Genomic DNA, 20176 nt, shown 5'->3' on the forward strand with positions numbered 1-20176 from the left:
GGTCGCAGGTACGAATCCTGCCTCGGGCATGGATGTGTGTGATGTCCTTAGGTTAGTTAGGTTTAATTAGTTCTAAGTTCTAGGGGACTGATGACCTTAGAAGTTAAGAAGTCCCATAGTGTTCAGAGCCATTTGAACCATTTTTCAATCTTATTCAATTAGTTAATTTGATTATTAATTTGAGTTCTGAAAGTGACCACAGACATAGGCAATAATAGTTCCATGACTAAATTCACTAACTTCATAAATAAAAAAATAAGGCTGTAGTTCACGATTTGAAGATTATTAAGAAGATAATACTTTTCTTTATGTGCGGGCAGTAACACTTAGTATCACTCAGATATATAATTATGACAGAAACCGGTTAAGACTGTGTCATAAAAAAGTTATTGTTTCGAAGATAAAATAAGTTTCAAGACGTAATGAGGAATTTGTTTTCAAACTTGCTTAAGGCCAAGTTTTTAACAAATGATAGTCTGTCTAAATCTAAGTGGAGTTCTCAGTTGGGGCTACGATAGCTTGTTATTTATTGCTTCTTTCATCTCTGGTCATAATTTTTTAATGTGACAGACGACAAGCTGTACCGTGTTTCACAGTTCACATAATAAGTAACTGCACCACAGGTGGGCAGTGCCTAAGAGAAAAGCGACTACATTATGATTATTAGCATCAATTATCGTTATTCACCCATCGACCACTCTTCCAATTTTTTGTATCTTATTCATTTTTTTTTACATATTATCCATAGTCTAAGAGTAAATGCTCTTATTGTCTACCCTGCTAATCTTCTTTAGCATCCTGCATTGATTTGGACCCACCAAGCCAGAGAGAATCTACAAAGCGTCTTGTAGTGTTTACCATGTACATCATCGCATACACAGATAGGTTACGCTGTGCGACGCCAGGTAAGTAGGAATTTCTGTTGTAATTTTGTATTATAGATTTTATATGAGGCAACTTTAAATGATTATTCTTACAGCTCAGTGTAAGTTATTAATAGCTTAAATTGACAGTAAAATGGCAGAAAGTGTTCTTACGCTTTGACTATTATCCGAAGTATAGCAATATTCCTGACAGTTAATGTTGCGAAGGTTTGGACTGATTATTTTACACTTCAGTATTTAACACGTACTGAACTTTAATAAATCTTTATTGTTATTACTTGATCAACCAGATTAATAGTGAATTGATGGTTAGAGGAAATTCAGTGAACACTACATATTACTACGATTGTGAATGCAGTGCATGTGAGTTACGACGAGAGAAATTAATAGAATTATTAACGGCACTTAGATGTTGTTGAAGTAATGCGATGTAATTGTGACTTTTGGTAGATTGCTGATGCCTCGTAAACTAGTCAGAATTATTATTGGAGTGAGATTTTCAAACACATTATTCCGATCACCAACAAGAGTGTTACCTCAGACTGTGATTCTTAATTGACATGAACATTGTCATTTAAACTGTATTGAAGAGACGCAGTTAATAATATAATTTGAAGTGTGTTATTTAAAACGTTTACGTATTCAACGAAAGGAGTCTTGGTAAATACTTTCGTTCCAAAAGTGCATGAGAGAGAACACTGACAATAGAGATTATCGTGTTATTGAAACATCGATGTATGGAATCTTCATTTGTTTCACAGTATCGCAAACTCTTCCCAAGAACGCAGTTGCACAGTATACGTCCAAATTGTCCATGTGTCTGCTCCTTCTTAGTGAAAAGGATCTCCTATTGAAGAATTTAATTTAAACAGAATCTTTAACCTTTATGTAGGTTACTGTGGGTTCTTCTGAATCCTGGTTATACCTACGACTTGAACCTGCGGCGTGGCAACACACGGTCACAACAACAACTATACGAGAACTGGAAGTCCTTATCCATTAATTAATTCGTCGCAGACAGCCTGCAGCTGACGTCAGGAGAGGAGGAACAGAGCACAGTGTCGACCTGCGTGCTGGTCCGCAAAGGAAGCAGACCGGGAAGATTCGGACGATTGTTTCGTCGGCGTGGAAAGACCAAGAGAGTTCAGTGGGTGTCAAGAAGCCACTCGCACCCACACACATTAAGTTTTCTAGAGGTGCAGATTGGTATCAGTTGCAGCCGTGTTACAAGAATACAATAAAATAAGTTTGTTAACGACGAGTCGTTTTCCTAACGACAACTACAATGAAGAGCCAAAGAAACTGGTACACGTGCCTAATATCGTGTAGGGCCCCCGCGAGCTCGCAGAAGTTCCGCAACACGACGTGGCATGGACGCGACTAATGACTGAAGTAGTGCTGAAGGGAATTGAATCCTGCAAAGCTGTCCACAATTCCGTAAGAATACGAGGGGGTAGAGACCTCTTCCGAACAGCACGTTGCAAGGCATCCCAGATATGCTCAATAATGTTCATGTCTGGGGAGTTTGGTGGCCAGCGGAAGTGTTTAAACTCAGAAGAGTGTTTCTGGAGCCACTCTGTATCAATTATGGATGTGTGGCGTGTCGCATGGTCCTGCAGGTATTTCCCAAGTCCGTCGTAATGCACAATGGACATGAATGGATGCAGGTGATCAGACAAGATGCTTACGTACGTGTCACCTGTCAGAGTCGTATCTAGGCATATCAGGAGTCCCACATCAATCCAACTGCGCGCACCTCACACCAATACAGACCCTCCACCATCTTGGTGCTGACATGCAGGGCCCTTGGATTCATGAGGTTGTCTCCATACCCGTACATTTCCGTCCGCTCGATAGAATTTGAAACGAGACTCGTCCAACTGGGCTGCATGTTTCCAGTCATCAACAATCCAATGTCGGTGTTGATGGACCCAGGCGAGGCGTAAAACTTTGTGTCATGCAGTCACCAAGGGTACACGGGTGGGCCTTCGGCTCCGAAAATCCATATCGACGATGTTTCGTTGAATGGTTAACACACTGACACTTGTTGCTGCCCCAGCATTGCAATTTGCAGCAATTTGCGGAAGGGTTGCACTTCTGTCATGTTGAACGATTCTCTTGAGTAGTCGTTGGTCCCGTTCATGCAGGATCTTTTTCCGGCCGCAGCGATGTCGGAGATTTCATGTTTTACTGGATTCCTGATATTCACAGACACTAGTGAAATGATCGTACGGGGAAATCCCCACTTCATCACGACCTCAGAGATATTGTGTCCCATCGCTCTTGCGCCATCTGTAAAATCATGTTCAAACTCACTTAAATCTTGATAGCCTGCCATTGTAGCAGCTGTAACCGATCTAACAACTGTGCCAGACCGCTGCAGTCTGGAACCGCAAGACCGCTACGGTCGCAGGTTCGAATCCTGCCTCGGGCATGGATGTTTGTGATGTCCTTAGGTTAGTTAGGTTTAACTAGTTCTAAGTTCTAGGGGACTAATGACCTCAGAAGTTGAGTCCCATAGTGCTCAGAGCCATTTGAACCATTTTGAACTGTGCCAGACACTTGTTCTCTTATATAGGCATTGCTGACCGCAGCGCCATATTCTCCCTATTTACATATCTCTGTATTTGAATACGCATGTCTATACCAGTTTCTATGGCGCATCAGTGCATTTGAATGTTTGTGTGGTCATAGTACTAGTAGCGGAATATAGAATGTGTTTAACTGTTAGCTATTTAGGAGGAGTGTTGTAAGCTGCGTGTAATAAGTTGTTCCTTTATGTATGGCGTCAGCATTTTACGGACCTTACATGAGCTTGATCCATAACGACATGACGATACAGTATGAGAGCCTCAGAAAATAATAATTATATTATATCAACAAAAGGCAATTGTAGTTAATCTCATGTACCAAAAACTGACAAAACAATCTCTACCAATATGGACAATGGCATGGAACAAACAAGTTAAAGCGAAACACATTCTGGAGACGAACCGAGCAGGTGGTTAATGATTTCATAAACATCCCATTTAGCAAGAGAACAGCAAGCTTCAGTGCAGGAAGGGATAAGGCCAGAACAATACATTATTCCTTTTAACTTAAATAAAGCCGGGACCAAGGGTAAGTGGTACTTAATTATTCCTGCAGGAAGTTTTGCAGGCAAAGCAATTGTGTACGTGACTCAAACCCAATGTGAGTGTGCATTAACCACTATTTCGACTTGGGAAAGATTAACGTTTACGGAACGCAGGAAAGTTGCAACTGAGTCAATTCAGTCAAGGCCAGAGTATGGAATTTGCACTTCAGATCCAGCACAGAGACAACGCCATTGCAGATGCCGCTCGTTAAAGTACCATCATGCATTAGGCCACAGTAAATGTTGAGTCTAGATATTACTCACTCGAGCTTGCATACACTTTGACCATTGAATATCAAAAGCTAGGATACTAACCTACCCTCACATCGAGTACATGAGAGTTTTTTTCATAGGTTCAAAAAGTGAATTTATTCTCTACCAACTCAGTGCATTGTCCAGCTATGACAATGTAAATTTAAATGAGCTGATGAGGATTTTTAATGATCATTCTTTCCTGTGATAAAAAATTTTCATATGTAGAGAGAACTATTTTAATAATCGTCGTTTCAATATGTCCCAGGATTAAGTATTTTGTTAATGAGTGTCAAAAGTAATTGAACGTGATTGTTGTATATCAGTTGACCCCTGAAAGTAACAATTGATAAATGATATGTAGAACAAAAAAAGGGAATAGCTGTGTTGTCTTTCTAGAATAGACCCCAAACATTCACTTTTATTAATTCATGCATTCTAGATATGTAACAGTAGCATTTCTAATGATTTTGTTGCGATCTGCACCTGATATTAGCTGCCTTACAGGGCATATGACATTTATAACACAATATTTTAGTCCAGCTAGTTACGAATGGAGGGCTAAGTGCTCAACATGTAAAATTTTTTAAAGGAACAGTTACGTAAAGCCCGCCAAGAAGTAAGGAAAGATAAGAGGGAACATAAAAATGATTTAGGTGAAATAAAAAGGAATAGTCAGGAACTTAAAAAGGATAGCGAGGAACTTAAAAGGGATAATATGCTGTTAACGCTGGCTGTAACTCAGATTAAGAAGGCTAATTACGAACTTGTGACAGGGCTACCTCTGAATTTATGTTTTCATTTCTGGATATATGTTTCGCCAGGAATTGATAATCAGAAGTTAAGGAGAAGATAATGTATCAAATGACTGAAATCGGCAAAAAACTCGATTTTATTCGTGAATCTTGGGCTGAAAAGGTCCAGTTACAGCAGGAATTTCAGAAATTGACGGCGTATGTACTTAATTTAAGAGTCACATTATTTGATGATTTAGATAACAGAAGCAAAGAAATCCAGAAGGATATGTGCGATAAATTAGAATTAGTCCAAGACGGACTTATTGAATCGCTTAAGAATACCGAGTTAGACCTTCAGAAGAAACAGGAAGAAAACTTATCTAGTTTGAGGAAGGAAATCGATAAAGTACACGAGGAAATCTAAGCTCTAAACAAGAAGATAGTTGCTGCGTTGCAACAACATGAGGCTAGCGAGGACTCACAGTACCCTATCAGTTCAGGTGCGGTAGAGGCACCCACATCTAGACAAACAAATAAAAGCGATAGGCAGTTTAGTTGAAGGTGGGGATGTTGTATCGAATATAAATGGACCGATGGTCTCGCCTATGTATAACGAAGAACCATCTCCTTACCATGGATATAGCTAACCCATAAGGTACATGGGTTGGAAAGAACAATAGGAAATGGTTCGAATGGGGGAGAGAGACTCGAATGTAGCAATGGTATTGTTAACACAGAACGGCAGTCTGTTACTTCAACTCGAGACTGGTGGGAAGAGTTCTGCATAGAAATCGGAGGTCATCTAGCAAATCAACAGACAAATTTTAAGCTTATGTGTGATATATACTCTACTTTTTCCTGAGAGTTTTTTTACAAACACACTATCAGCCTCGTGGTATGATAAGAGGAGAGTTAGATTCGCAGTGGGACGTTTAGAATTAGAAGCTTTGGAATGAGGAGTTCTACACGCATATTAGTTCCATAGTTGGGAAGATTTCTGCCGGCAATTCAGGGAGAAGTATTGGTTGGAACAACAAAAATTGACTTTGTAATTACTGGATCCAAGTCGGTATAATTGAAGTTGAGTGGATTCAGGAAATATTTTGAATGGCATGTAAATCGTAGGATGTTTCTAGATGAACCTATAAGTGAAGGGAATTTTTTAAAAGTGTTAATGCCGTATGTCCGCTTATGTGAGGTAAAAAAAGATCGGTAGAGAATGCAGCGAAGTTAATGCTATTTTGAGCTTCCTGCAGCAGTTGGATATTCTGAGCAAGACCAGGGAGGAAGACTGAACTAGATACAATCAGGAAGTTTACAGAAAAATCGTAGGAGGTAATCGGGAAGAAAGGGAAGTACAAAGGACTCAGTTTTACCAACAGTAACCACCAACGGGGAACGGAGAACGAATGGGAAGGTACATCGATTACAAGGCATCCAAGAGACAGAAGATAGTGTGTACGCTATAGGAATGGTGATTATTGAGAATGAGGGAAACTGGGGCGGTCTCTCAGTTGAGGCCTTACCAACGGACCATTACCAGTGACCAGTAGAGCCAAACTATTAGATATAACTAATACAGAGGAAGATCGTTTGTTGAGAGAGGAACTATTGTAGGAGGCGACGTTCTCAATGGAACAAAGTACAACAAGACCTATAACCCAGGAATGATTGACGAGGAATGGATTAACACTATTTTGGACTCACGAAACGAGCTTTCTGTATTCGACCAAGCGTATTTTGGAAATTTACAAGAAATAGGGAGGAATCCTATGTCACGAGTAACCGGAGTCCAAATTGTGGACATAATGGGCTATAAAGGACAGCTGATTGAGGAAGAAGTTGTATTAATATTTACCTTGGTAATGTTCATTCTAAGCATAGTTTCTTTTTAGTGTCTCAAATGGATTTACCACTACTTTTAGGACTAGCCTGGTGCATTGAACATGAGGCTATAAGTAATTTTCAGATCAAAACATTATCTTGTGAAATTCGGAATATACACACATCAAAAAAAGTTTTGCATCACACTGATTTCCAAAAATCCGGAAGATAGACGTTGACTGTGGATATTTTATCACAGACACAGTCCCTTTGACTGTTCAGCGATGTCACTAAACGCGCCCAAAGCTGTAAACAACCAGACATGAGCACACCTATTAGACGGAGGGGGTCTGACAGCCGATCAGTTCCAGTCATTCCATCAGGAAGGAGGTACACGGCTCGCATTTTCTGTGGTTCAACCATGCCTAAACGGTCAATACCACGGTTCGATCGGGTCCACATTGTCACATTGTGCCACGAAGGGCTCTCAACGAGGGAAGTGTCCAGGTGTCTCGGAGTGAAACGAAGGGATGTTGTTCGTACATGGAGGAGATACAGAGAGACAGGAACTGTCGATGAAATGCCTCGCTCAGGCCGCTCAAGGACTAGTACTGCAGCGGATGACCGTTACCTACGGATTATGGCTCTGAGGAACACTGACAGCAACGCCACCATGTTGAATAATGCTTTTTGTCCAGCCACAGGACGTCGTGTTACGACTCAAACTAAGTACAATAGGCTGCATGATGCGCAACTTCACTCCCAACGTCCATGACGAGGACAATCTTTGAAACCACGACACCATGCAGCGCAGTACAGATGGCCCCAACAACATGCCGAATGGACCGCTCAGGACTGGCATCACGTTCTCTTCACCGATGAGTGACGCATATGCCTTCAACCAGACAATCGTCGGAGACGTGTTTGAGGCAACTCGGTCAGGCTGAACGCCATAGACACAAGGTCCAGCGAGTGCAGCAAGGTGGAGGTTCCCTGATGTTTTGGGGTCGCATTATGTGGGGCCGACATACACCACTGGTGCACATGGAATGCGCCGTAATGGCTGCACGATACGTGAATGCCATACTGTGACCGATAGTGCAACCATATAGGCAGCATATTGGCGAGGCATTCGTCTTCATGGACGACACTTCGCGCCCCCATCGTGCACATCTCGTGAATGACTTTCTTCAGCATGTTCCCCAGATATGAACCCTGACGAACATGTCTGAGATAGCTTGAAGAGGGCTGTTGAAGGACGACGTGACCCACCAACCAATCTGAGGGATCTATGCCGAATCACCGTTGAGGCGTCGGACAATCTGGACCAACAGTGCCTTAATTAACTTGTGGGTAGTATGCCACAACGAATACAGGCATGCATCAGTGCAAGAGGATGTGCTACTGGGTATTAGAGGTATCGGTGTTACAGCAATCTGGACCACCACCTCTGAAGGTCTTGCTGTACATGCAATGTGTGGTTTTCATTAGCAATAAAAAGGCGTAAATGATGTTTATGTTCATCTCCATTCTAATTTTCTGTACAGGTTCTGGAACTCTCAGAACCCAGGTGATGCAAAACTTTTTTGTTGTGTGTACTGATAAACTTACCTTTCATGAATCAAGAAGTTAGTAAAAAAGGCAAATTTGAGGCAGTGCAGTGGTTTGCTACCCAGAATAGCCTTGAAGAGTCCAGTAATGATGAAAATGTACCGTGGGTTGACACTAGTGTAGAACAGATAGAAAGTATATTTACCAAGGGTAATTGCCAGTCATCCAAAGAAAGAGGAATTAATTACATTAGTTACTAAACAAAGAGATATATCTTCTGAAAAATCAGATTGTACTAAAGATTATGAATGCAAGCTTAAAATCAAAGTAGATAAGCCACTACAAAGTATTTACAACAATCCATTACTAGTCTTTAAGAAATCTAATGGCGCGGTCCGTTTGGCTCTGGATACCAGAATACTTATCTGAATTATAGAAATGGAAAGGGATATACCCATTCCTAAGGAAGAAATATTAGCTAAACTGCATGGTGCTAAGTGTACACATAGCATGGATTTTACAGTGGCTACTGGCAAATAAGTCTTCATGCAGAATCGAGTAAATATACTGTATTTTTATTTGATGGACGATCATTTTAGTTCCTAGATTTACCGTTCAGGTTGAATGTATCAGTGTCTGTATTTATGTGTGCATTATGTCTTGCTGTGGCAAGAGAATTACTGAATAAATCATTTTCTGTGTAGAAAACATACTCATTATTTCTAAGGTATGCACAGTCTATTTATTAGTGTTAGAGGAAGTGCTTAAAAAATTTAGACAAAAGAGTATTACCATTCTCGAAGTCCTCATTTGGTAAGAAAGAAGTCAAATTCCCAGGGCATATTATTGGTGTTCATGTTGTAAAATCAGATCCCCAGCAAGTATAGGCTATCGCTAACAGTCCATAGCCACAGAGTTAGAAACAAGAAGTCATTTCCCAAAATGGTGAATTTTTTAGGCAATTCATAAGGGCTGACAATATTAACAATGGTGACACATTATGTATTCATTGAAATAAAAGTCGTCTTGGTAATGGGGAGAAAAAAAACTGTGTAGTGTTCGACAAAAGTAAAAATGATTTAGTATAATTTAAGCTGTTGCACCCCCCCCCCCTACCCCAAACTTTGAAGAAGTTTTTAAATTATCTTCAGATGCATCAGACTATGGATTAGCGAGTGAAGCTTTCCGAGGGGATCCTACTTATGAAAACGTTAACCATCACAGTTTGGCATTCGCTAGTAGGACGTTAAATAAACATGAACAAAAATCATTCAACGATGGAAAAGGAAGCGTTGGTAGTGGTCTAAAGCTTTAAACGTTTTCGCTATGCGTTAGCTGGTAATAAAACCATAGTCTACACAGATCACAAAGCGCTAATGTTCTTCATGAATAGTAAACTCATGCATCATAGGCTTATCCGGTGAGCCTTATTTTTACAGGAGTTTGATTTTGAAGTAAGATACATGGAAGAAGTTAAAAATGTGGTACTAGATGCATTATCCAGACTTCCACTAGACTATGACAGTGATAGTGAATAAATTCATCTTTGACAACACCATGTACAAAAACATCTGTGAAGTGTTTATAAACATGTGTGTGCAAATGTACTCGTACCTCTTGAATGAAGCGACATGTATTAAAACGACGGAGACAAGAATGTTTGCCAGTGCTAAAACGTTACAAATGCTTTCCTTGGATTATGTGGTAAGTTTACACTATTCAATTTCCACTATGTTGCACATATTTTCCGCTGTGGCGCCGATGAGGTCGACGCCAGAATCAATCTGAGTATCGTCTTTGAACTAAGCTAAACATTATCTTTGTGCAGTGCCGCCATGTTAGTTCTGTGTAAGCCTTACTTGTGTAAAGATGTGAATAAATGAACTACTGTAAAATGGGAGTGTTGTTTGGTGAAACCGACCCGAACTTCTCCTCACTGGTGACCCCGAGTTGTAACGTCTTCTGTTTTCGCCGTTTTACTGTGTCCGCGGCCTCCGCGTCGGTTATGTTCGCGTGTATTACTTCGACACAGCATTCGAACAATGCCTTCGGCCCAACGCCTAACGCCGGATTTTGTGATCGACATGCATCGTGTTGCGGGCGATGTACACCCGTCAGGGTTGCAACACGATGCCTCTCACTCGACGATTATGCCGATTTCGCCGGACGTTTTCGAGCCTGCAACAATAAGTGAGGTTAGGAGTGTGCATGACTCCAGCTATCTGACGGCTTTGTTCCCACCACATGTGCCCTCCCTCATCGACGGTGCAGTTACCTCTTATGGATCTCCGTGCAGTGCGGGACCTATGCCGATTTCTGCAAATGCTTCGTTGGACAACCTACCACCTCCAGGACAACGATTTGCCACGGCGCAATCCGTGCAGTATCACTTTCAAGGCGGCTCTTCGATGCCACGACTCTCTATGGACGGAGGCATTCGTGCGATCTTTAAGGAAGACCTCAAACGCACAATAGCCGAGTTCGTATACGGCCTGAACATTGTTCTCCCTGGCGAACTTGTGAGCCCTTCCGCTTCTCTCCCTCAGTCTGACTTAACTTCCTTCGTGGACCGCGTCAGACGCCACTTCATCAGCCTCCACATCACTCCGCCCGCCAGCCATTCCCGCCCTAAGGTTCACGTCCCGAAATCTCTGGACAATTGCGAGTAAGTAATGCTTCCAGATGACACTGTCAGTGCTCCCCTCCAACCTCCATATACTGGCCCGTACCGAGTTCTCCGGCGCTCAGCCAATACCTATGACATCCAGATAAAAGATTCAGCTGTTACAGTCTCTCTCAACAGACTCAAGCCTGCTCATGTCGAGCCCGCTTCTACCCCCCTTCAGGCCACGACCACGCCACTCACTGTCGTGGCTCACGACGCTCCGACCACTCCCTCCACGTCGGACTTACACACTCGGTCGAGTGAGTTCCAGCTCCATTCGTCGAGCTCTTCTCCGACCTCGCCCTCTACTCCGGTCTCACGCACTCCATCGAGTGACCGCATGCTCCCCACGTCGAGCTTCCCTACGATCACGCCCTCGCCGCCGGGCCCTTCGACCTATCCCCCGTCACCTGTCTTGCCCTCTGTCTTGAACGTGCCCTCGCTCGAGGTGTTTCTGCCTGCTCCCCCGGACATAATCCACGACATCTCTATAATACTACGCGATGATACACTGTTCGTCGTGTGTTTCCCTTCATCCGGTGCTCATGACACAACCTCCGCCATTCCCTGCCACCTGGTGAAATGTGTTCCCCTCTCGCCCGACGTCGACCTGGACATGCTTCGTGTGTTCGCCACGCCCTCCGGAGACATCGTCGTCGTCGCTCCGTTCCAACCGCAAATCGCCGGCCCACCTGTCGCCGCACGACCAGCCCGCCCAGTACGACGCCCGGCGCGCTTCAGCGACTTCCAGGTTCAGTGGCCGAACCTTCCTTCACGACATCTACCGACACAGCTCCCTGACGATGCTCTCGAGCTGACCGTGGTCCGGCTCCCGCGGACCACCCCTGCCGACGCCATAATCACCCCCCCCCCCCCCCGACCGCTCAAGAGTACTCGGTACTGCGGGGGGGGGGGGGGGGGGGGGCTATGTGGCGCCGATGAGGTCGACACCAGAATCGATCTGAGTATCGTCTTTGAACTAAGCTCAACATTATCTTTGTGCAGTACCGCCATGTTAGTTCTGTGTAAGCCTTGCTTGTGTAAAGATGTAAATGAATCAACTACTGTAAATTGTGAGTGTTGTTTGGTGAAACCGACCCGAACTTCTCCCTCATCGCGTTCGACTTACGAAATTCATAACCTAACATTAAACCTTTTCGTGGCAGGAATATGCATTCACCTAATTCAAGAGAAGAAACAAAACACGTATTAAAACAAACTACACTTGACGATGGACCCTCAGGGTCCGAAATGCATCGTGTAGTTAATAAAACACGAAACAGTTGTGACTGAAGGCGTTGTTTAATTCATACCTCCAATGTTTTAAATACAGTCACGTTTTAAGCTGCTAAATATGGATAAAATTAAATTTAAAAATAATATTGGATTCGGTTTTAAATAAGATTATCAATTGTGTTAGATTATTAAATGCTACAAAAGGCGAGAAAGGAAACTGGTTGTTGCACAACATTTTATATTGGAGGTGTAATGAAAATAATGCGAATTTTAGGATTTCCATACCCATTCATGCAGTGGTTACGTTACTAGAATATATCCACCAAGGTTGTGTTCATTATGATATTTGGAAATGTCTCCAGCATGTGGTTAAACATCATTACCTCAATAATATCTAAGTTAGTAAAGAAAATTATTAGGTCATATCCAGTCTGTCAACGAGTGAACGTAATTGTCCGACCAATTAAGTATAAAATCTATCCTATCAAACCTCAAGGTCTGCGGACTTTTTCAAACGGTTATCAAAGGGAAAAAGAGGATTACAGCATATATTTCTCATGAGTGAATGCTGGTCTAAATATGTGCGGTTATACTTCTTTAAAGCAGCTACCGCTATAAGTATGGTTCGATGTATAGAAAAGGGGTGCTTAGTAACTGTAGGTGTTTCCAAACGGATTTTTTCTCATAACAGTAGCCAGTTTGTTAGTAAGGACCTTAAGGAGTTGTTGGAAAGATAGGACATGAAATTTCATGGCATATTAGGCGAGTGTTGGGATGGCTTTCTAGGACATACGGTTCTGAGCGATATACCCAATGGGTGGACCTTGTCCCTGAATTTGAGATTATGTTGAATAGCATACTTCATATCAGTGCAGGTTAGTCTCCATGGACATTATAGGAATGGAATTGGTGGAAGAGTCATTGTTGTCCTTGTTGGACTGACCTGAGGGACAAAAAGCCCAAGTCAATGAATGGAGTGCAAAGAGTTGTAGATTTTTTTTGATACAATATGGTAAACTAGCCACTGCATAGTAATTAAATAGTCAAGTAGAAATCTAAAGAGAAACAATAAGTCGTAATTATGGTTGAGTACACAGAGCTGTATGATAGGCAGACCGTGACTGACACGTGCCCATATGTAGTGTTTTCAGTGGACCACTGCGCTAACTTAGATACTTGGTAATACGATACAGAGGGGTCACAGAGTCCCATAGGATATGTTATTAAAAGTTCCTGTGTACCTAGCACTGAACATGCTTAAAGCAGGACCAAATACAGATCTCTACTAATATCATGAAGAGAAAATGGTGAAGCAGTATTTCGAGGTAGATCATATGAGGGGAAGTAATATCTTCCAAGTTCTCTCAGAAAAATATAGATGAAGTAAACGTATTATTATTCAGTTGGAAACTAACAGCCCTGCCTGAGAGGATTCTACCGATACGAGTGGTAGCCTACAGTGGTCATCGCCAGTAAGTCAAGGATAAATTTCTGTTTATCAGGAAGGTACCCGTTTAGTTTTATTCATGTTCAATAAAAAAAACAAAGGTCTATTTAGTATAGTTAAACCTATCTTTAATAGTTAAAGGGAAAGAGGGGAGTTTTGAGAAAGCATCACTTCTCTACATCCACAAAGATTTAAAAGACGTTGCTGGAATTTTAAAATCTGTCTAGTGACTGCGATGTGGGCCACTGTTTGTTGAATCTTGTAGTTCCCATAGAGAGACGAAAATTCAGAGAGCTAAATGCCTTGGGCAATATTCCATAGAAAGGGAGCAACAAACACAGCAGACGTGTTGTGACGTATAGAGATCTTTTAGTTATTCATAAAGAAGAACTGAAAGATGAATGGCCTCCAGAAAATATCGTGATGTGCAAGATACCATGAAAAGGGTGGACGAGGATCTGGTGAAATCCGACTCCTTATCCTTACCTTCAATAGCACGAAACTGCAGAGCATATCAGGGCAAGTTTCTTTCGCTTAAGTGTGCGGCCTTATGTCCTCAACCCAATTCGCTGTTTTAAATGCCCGTGCTTTGTTCACACCACGCTAGGATTTAATGGACAAGTCAGTTGTGACAAATATGATAAAGCCGCCCACGAAGGTGTCATTTGTTCAACTTATGCAAAGTGTGTAAATTGCTCTGGAGACCACGGTGTCTGGAATAGAGACTGCAGCGTCTACCTTGAAGAAAGTACGATACAGAAAATTGAAACAAAAAACTGCTTCCCATATGATGAGGCCAAAAAGATCTAAAAGGCCATGCAGTTTCTCACAGTAATTACATCTTTCGCTTTTGCCCTTAAGAAGCCTATTCCGACAGCTGATGTCCCTACACAAATTGAGGTTCTAGTGTCAGCACTAATACCTGCGTTTGTCGGTGCACTTGCAAAGCTGCAGTTATTACAAAGCTCATAGCAGCCACCTCTTTTTAGAACGTTAGAAAAAACCACAATTGCCAACAACGCAGAGCTGCCAGTACCTTCAAAAGCAGAGTCTAGTAAACAGCTCCGCAGTGTCTCTACCGTCAAGCTTTCCCAACCAAAAAAATCAAAAGAGAAGTATCAACCATTGACAAAAACAGGCAAAGCCGTCAGACCATGTCGACGTTTTTCGACCTGACAGTTCTCATGAGTCTGCTTCGGAGGCAATGCAAAGTGATGACTCTCCAGGGTAACCATCTCGCCCCAAGACTGAACCTCCACCCATTACAGGCTCCCCACCCCGGTGGAGAGAGAAGGTGAACGTGACACTCACGTGATAAATGGCTCCCATTCACACTGGAACATGAATGGGTTCTGAAGTCATGTGAAGCACTCAAATTCTTAGCACACGCACACCCCGTTACTTTGTGTTCACAAGAAAAGGAATTTTAAAACTACTGTTGCCCTGTGTCATGGTGCTATACCCTCCGCTTCAAAGATGATCTAATTGGGGAAATAGCCAATGGAGGGATTGCTGTATTTGTCAATAATGCACGTTACTCTCCTGCTCCCTGATTTGTTACTGTCCAAGATGCTACTCCAGGCGGGTGTAAAATGAATGTGCGCAACGCAAAATACTGAACGCGAAAATGAAGGTTTGGCCCTGTCTGACAACCCCCTGAAGCAGATCTTACGATCTCTTAATGGCGATATTATCTCCTCCTTCTTGCTCGATAACATATGAATTACAACGTAAACATAAATGAATGATTACGGGAACTAGTAAATACAAAATGATAAATGCAGTTTCTGCTTATACAATACTGGCCATTAAAATTGCTACACCAAGAAGAAATGCAGATGATAAGCGGGTGTTCATTGGACAAACATATTATACTAGAGCTGACATGTGACTACATTTTCAAGCAGTTTGGGTGCATAGATCCTGAGAAATCAGTACCCAAAACAACCACCTCTGGCCGTAATAACGGCCTTGATACGCCTGGGCATTGAGTCAAACAGAGCTTGGATGGCGTGTACAGGTACAACTGCCAATGCAGCTTCAACACGATACCACAGTTCATCGAGAGTAGTGACTGACGTATTGTGACGAGCCAGTTGCTCGGCCACCATTGACCATACTACGTCCAGACAAAGCGCCTGCAACTGTCGCTTCCCGCGAAGCAGACCGGTACAGCGGGCCCCGGACCGAGTAGGGGTCAGCCTGGCCGGTCGTCCCGGAAACACAGACGCTTCCCAGGGACCACCAGGAGGTCGCTACAGCCGCGGACCTCTTTCCCTCCACTCGACACGTGACTGCAAATAGAGCCAGCCATATCCATGCGCCGAGCAGTATTTAGGCTGACGCAGAAGACTGGAGAGGCAGTTCACGCCGAGCGAGCCCACTGGCGACCCTTACGGTCGCAGGTTCGAATCCTGCCTCGGGCATGGATGTGTGTGATGTCCTTAGGTTAGTTAGGTTTAATTAGTTCTAAGTTCTAGGTGACTGATGACCTCAGAAGTTAAGTCGCATAGTACTCAGAGCCATTTGAACCCGCAGGGCCTCTACTCGTCCTCGGACTGAGGTGACGGCAACGCGGACTCCGCGCCGCTCTTCACGAGACGCCCAGGGCTTGGTTTTGTGAAGTTGTATGGTTACTACAGACAGTTTATGTTTGGAAGAATCTCTGATTTAGTTATTGGTAGGCTTGGAGGATCAGTTCTACCTCACGAATAATGTTTTGTAACTTTTGAAGAAAGACTTTAGTTTAAATAAAACGCTATAAATCACACTCTGAGATTTTCCTATCCACGGACGGCGGATATATTAGACCAGAAGTTTTCAATTGGTGAGAGATCTGGAGAATGTGCTGGCCAGGGCAGCAATCGAACATTTTCTGTGACAAGAAAGGCCCGTGCAGGACTTGCAACATGCGGTCGTGCATTAGCCTGTTGAAATGTAGGGTTTTGCAGGGATCGAATGAAGGGTAGAGCCACGGGTCGTAACACATCTGAAATGTAACGTCCACTGTTCAAAGTGCCATCAATGCGAACAAGAGATGACCGAGACGTGTAACCAATGGCACCCCATACCATCACGCCGGGTGATACATCAGTATGGCGATGACAAATACACGCTTCCATTGTGCGTTCACCGTGATGTCGCCAAACACGGATGCGACCATCATGATGCTGTAAACAGAACCTGGATTCATCCGAAAAAATTACGTTCTGCCATTCGTGCACCCAGGTTCGTCGTTGAGTACACCATCGCAGGCGCTCCTGTCCGTGATGCAGCGTCAAGGGTAACCGCAGCCACCGTCTCGGAGCTGATAGTCCATGCTGCTGCAAACGTCGTCGAACTGTTCGTGCAGATGGTTGTTGTCTTGCAAACGTCCCCATCTGTTGACTCAGGGATCGAGAAGTGGTTGCACGATCCGTTACAGCCATGCGGATAAGATGCCTGTTATCTCGACTGCTAGTGATACGAAGCCGTTGGGATCCAGCACGGCGTTCCGTATTACCCTCCTGAACCCACCGATTCCATATTCTGCTAATAGTCATTGGATCTCGACCAACGCGAGCAGCAATGTCGCGATACGATAAACCGCAATCGCGATAGGCTACAGTCTGACCTTTATCAAAGACGGAAACGTGATGGCACGCATTTCTCCTCCTTACACGAGGCATCACAACAACGTATCACCAGGCAACGCCGGTCAACTGCTGTTTGTGTATGAGAAATCGGTTGGAAACTTTCCTCATGTCAGCACATTGTAGGTGTCGCCACCGGTGCCAACTTTGTGTGAATGCTGTGAAAAGCTAGTCATTTGCGTATCACAGCATCTTCTTCCTGTCGGTTAAATTTCGCGTCTATAGCATGTCATCTTCGTGGTGTAGCAATTTTAAAGGCCAGTAGTCTAGATTAAAACCCCTTTATATATTACAAACGTTTATATATTAATGTCCAATGGACATAAAGAGACACAAATGAATTTCCCAACTAATATGATAGACCAATTGCCCAAATCTGTCCCTTTTTATGGCTGCGCGATTTAATATAAATAACGTGAGATGACTGACATCATCTACGTACCAAACACTAGAAGACATTATTTTCAAAGATGATCTACAGTGGTGTGCAACCTCAGTGGAAATAAAAGTTAAGTGATCACAGCTGTTTAGCTTTATAGCCCTAATAAACAGAAGCAATTAGTAATATCACCGTATGTACTGTGTCCGTTGCGTCGGAGTGATGGCTCTCGTACATGTCTGCGACGTCGGAAGAACTCCAGCCACAAAATATAAAAACAACTCATTCAAACACTAGGACGGCAGAAGACGGTCCTCTGACTACTGTAATCTAATACTGTCTTCTTCTCTTGTGTTCTACGGATGAGAAACGCGAACTCCCAGCCACAAGGACGGAGTTCAGATAACGTCTCAACGTAAGTATAGGCAGAGGAAGTGCTCTCAATCGCCGCACGCTGCGTACTCAACGACGACTCCCTACCCGGAGGCGAAGTCCAGAATCGTATAATTTCGCAACAGTACAGTGACTAACCGTTCTAACTATAAACAAGTCCGTCTGTACCAACAAAAGCTGATAGTGAGCGGCCGTCAAACACGGATGCTGAAAACGGAAGCCCCTTTTTCTCCACCACTGCCTTCCCATCAACGCTCGACCCCCCTCCCTCATAACTGCAGAAGGCGAATCATATTCTCGAAACCACGGAATATGCTCCCTCTACAGATTCTTCCGAACGCCGACCAACTATGTTTTAGTCTTTTGTCATCCAGCGCGGAAAGTTTGCGAGGAAATACTTATTCCCGTTAATTAGGAATTCTTACAGTGGTACGCTTTTCGGAGTAAAAATTCTCAGAAATAACCCAGCCTGCGTGATTTCCGAGCTAACGCTTCCTTGTTCCTCTCTGCTTAGAGTTTCCGAAGTATTATCCGGTTTTCCTTCCGGCCCAGCTACAACACCGGCTGATTGCCACTGTACTGTGCTTCAGCGCTCAGGTGCCCTGACCGTCCGTCTTGGGCTACTTCCTGTGCAGCAGATCAAGACGCCTGTGCAGGAAATTCCACCTGCCATTTTATTTCCACTGGCGTTCTAACCTCTGCTAGTATAGGCAATCATTCATTACGCCGTTTTAATTATAAAGACAATCCATCACCTTTCATGCAATAAGTGTTAACAACTATTTACAAGGTGTACGTGACAATATCATTCTTCTATAAATATTCAAATATACGATGTACAACCTATCAAATGATACCCAGTTCCGGTTGTAAATCACGGAAAATTATGTAGATGAGTGCTTGTAAGGTGCGAAATTATAGCCACCTTACAACTGACCTACAAGCAGTAGCCGTTGACGTTCTTGTGAGTCAGAAGATCTCTTTATGCTCTCCAGATTTCATAAAATCTGTTCACTGGGAAGCAACAGTTCCCCTTCGTTCCAGTGAACGTTTTCCACTGTGGACCCAATTACCAGATGGAGTATTACCGGAAAGAAAGGCGCCGAAATTAATTATCAGAAGAGTTAACTGGGTCCTATTGAAAGGGTCCTGTAGCCACCTTTCATTAGTCCGGTAGCCCATTTTTACTAGCATTTTTCTTTCTTTACCTTGTTTCTCTTTTCTCATAAATCTCATAGTGGTTCGAATCCTGCCTCGGGCATGGATGTGTGTGATGTACTTAGGTTAGTTAGGTTTAAGTAGTTCTAAGTTCTGGGGGACTGATGACCTCAGATGTTAAGTCCCATAGCGCTCAGAACCATTTTTGTTCATGATTGTGTGATGTGATATTGTTGCAAGTTGGCCACGATAACTAGAAATTGCGTCTCCACAAACCACGTGGGCACGCCGGTGTACTGCGAAACGTGTACCGCTTCACGAGTTATTTCGATCAGTTATCAGGCAACAGCAGTTGTATGAATGATTCACACCAATGATTTTAGGTGTAGATTATAACGGTGGATGTATCGATGCTTTTCTTCAATGTTTTAGGAATTAATGTTATCAGGAATTGTGTACATGCCTCACATCCATATCTTAGGAATAAATGATTTTATCGACAATTTTCTCTTGTATTCCGTGATAACGTTTTTGCAGCTAAGCCACTCACCCCATAGCTTTCCCGTTAGCACATCCAACGTGTTTCCTTACGCACAGGTCCAGCGATTAGTTTCCCCTTTTATTTTAAAACAAATGCTTTAGATAAGGTCTTATTTTCAGGTGTATTGCTTGGAGCTGATCTTATGCACAGTGTTCATACATTTTCTATTTTATTTTAAATATTTGATTCTAGTGAAGAGTGCACGCGCAACATTATTAATTACATCGCATCCCCTATGAACGACATCACTACGTATGCATTTTTATGAGTTTTTGGTCTGTGATCAAATTAATTTATGTTCCGACTCGGCCAGACCTTTGATTAGTTGTATGGTTAGAGTC

Source organism: Schistocerca cancellata, chromosome 4 (genome assembly GCF_023864275.1).
Source record: "Schistocerca cancellata isolate TAMUIC-IGC-003103 chromosome 4, iqSchCanc2.1, whole genome shotgun sequence".
Classification (NCBI taxonomy): domain Eukaryota; kingdom Metazoa; phylum Arthropoda; class Insecta; order Orthoptera; family Acrididae; genus Schistocerca; species Schistocerca cancellata.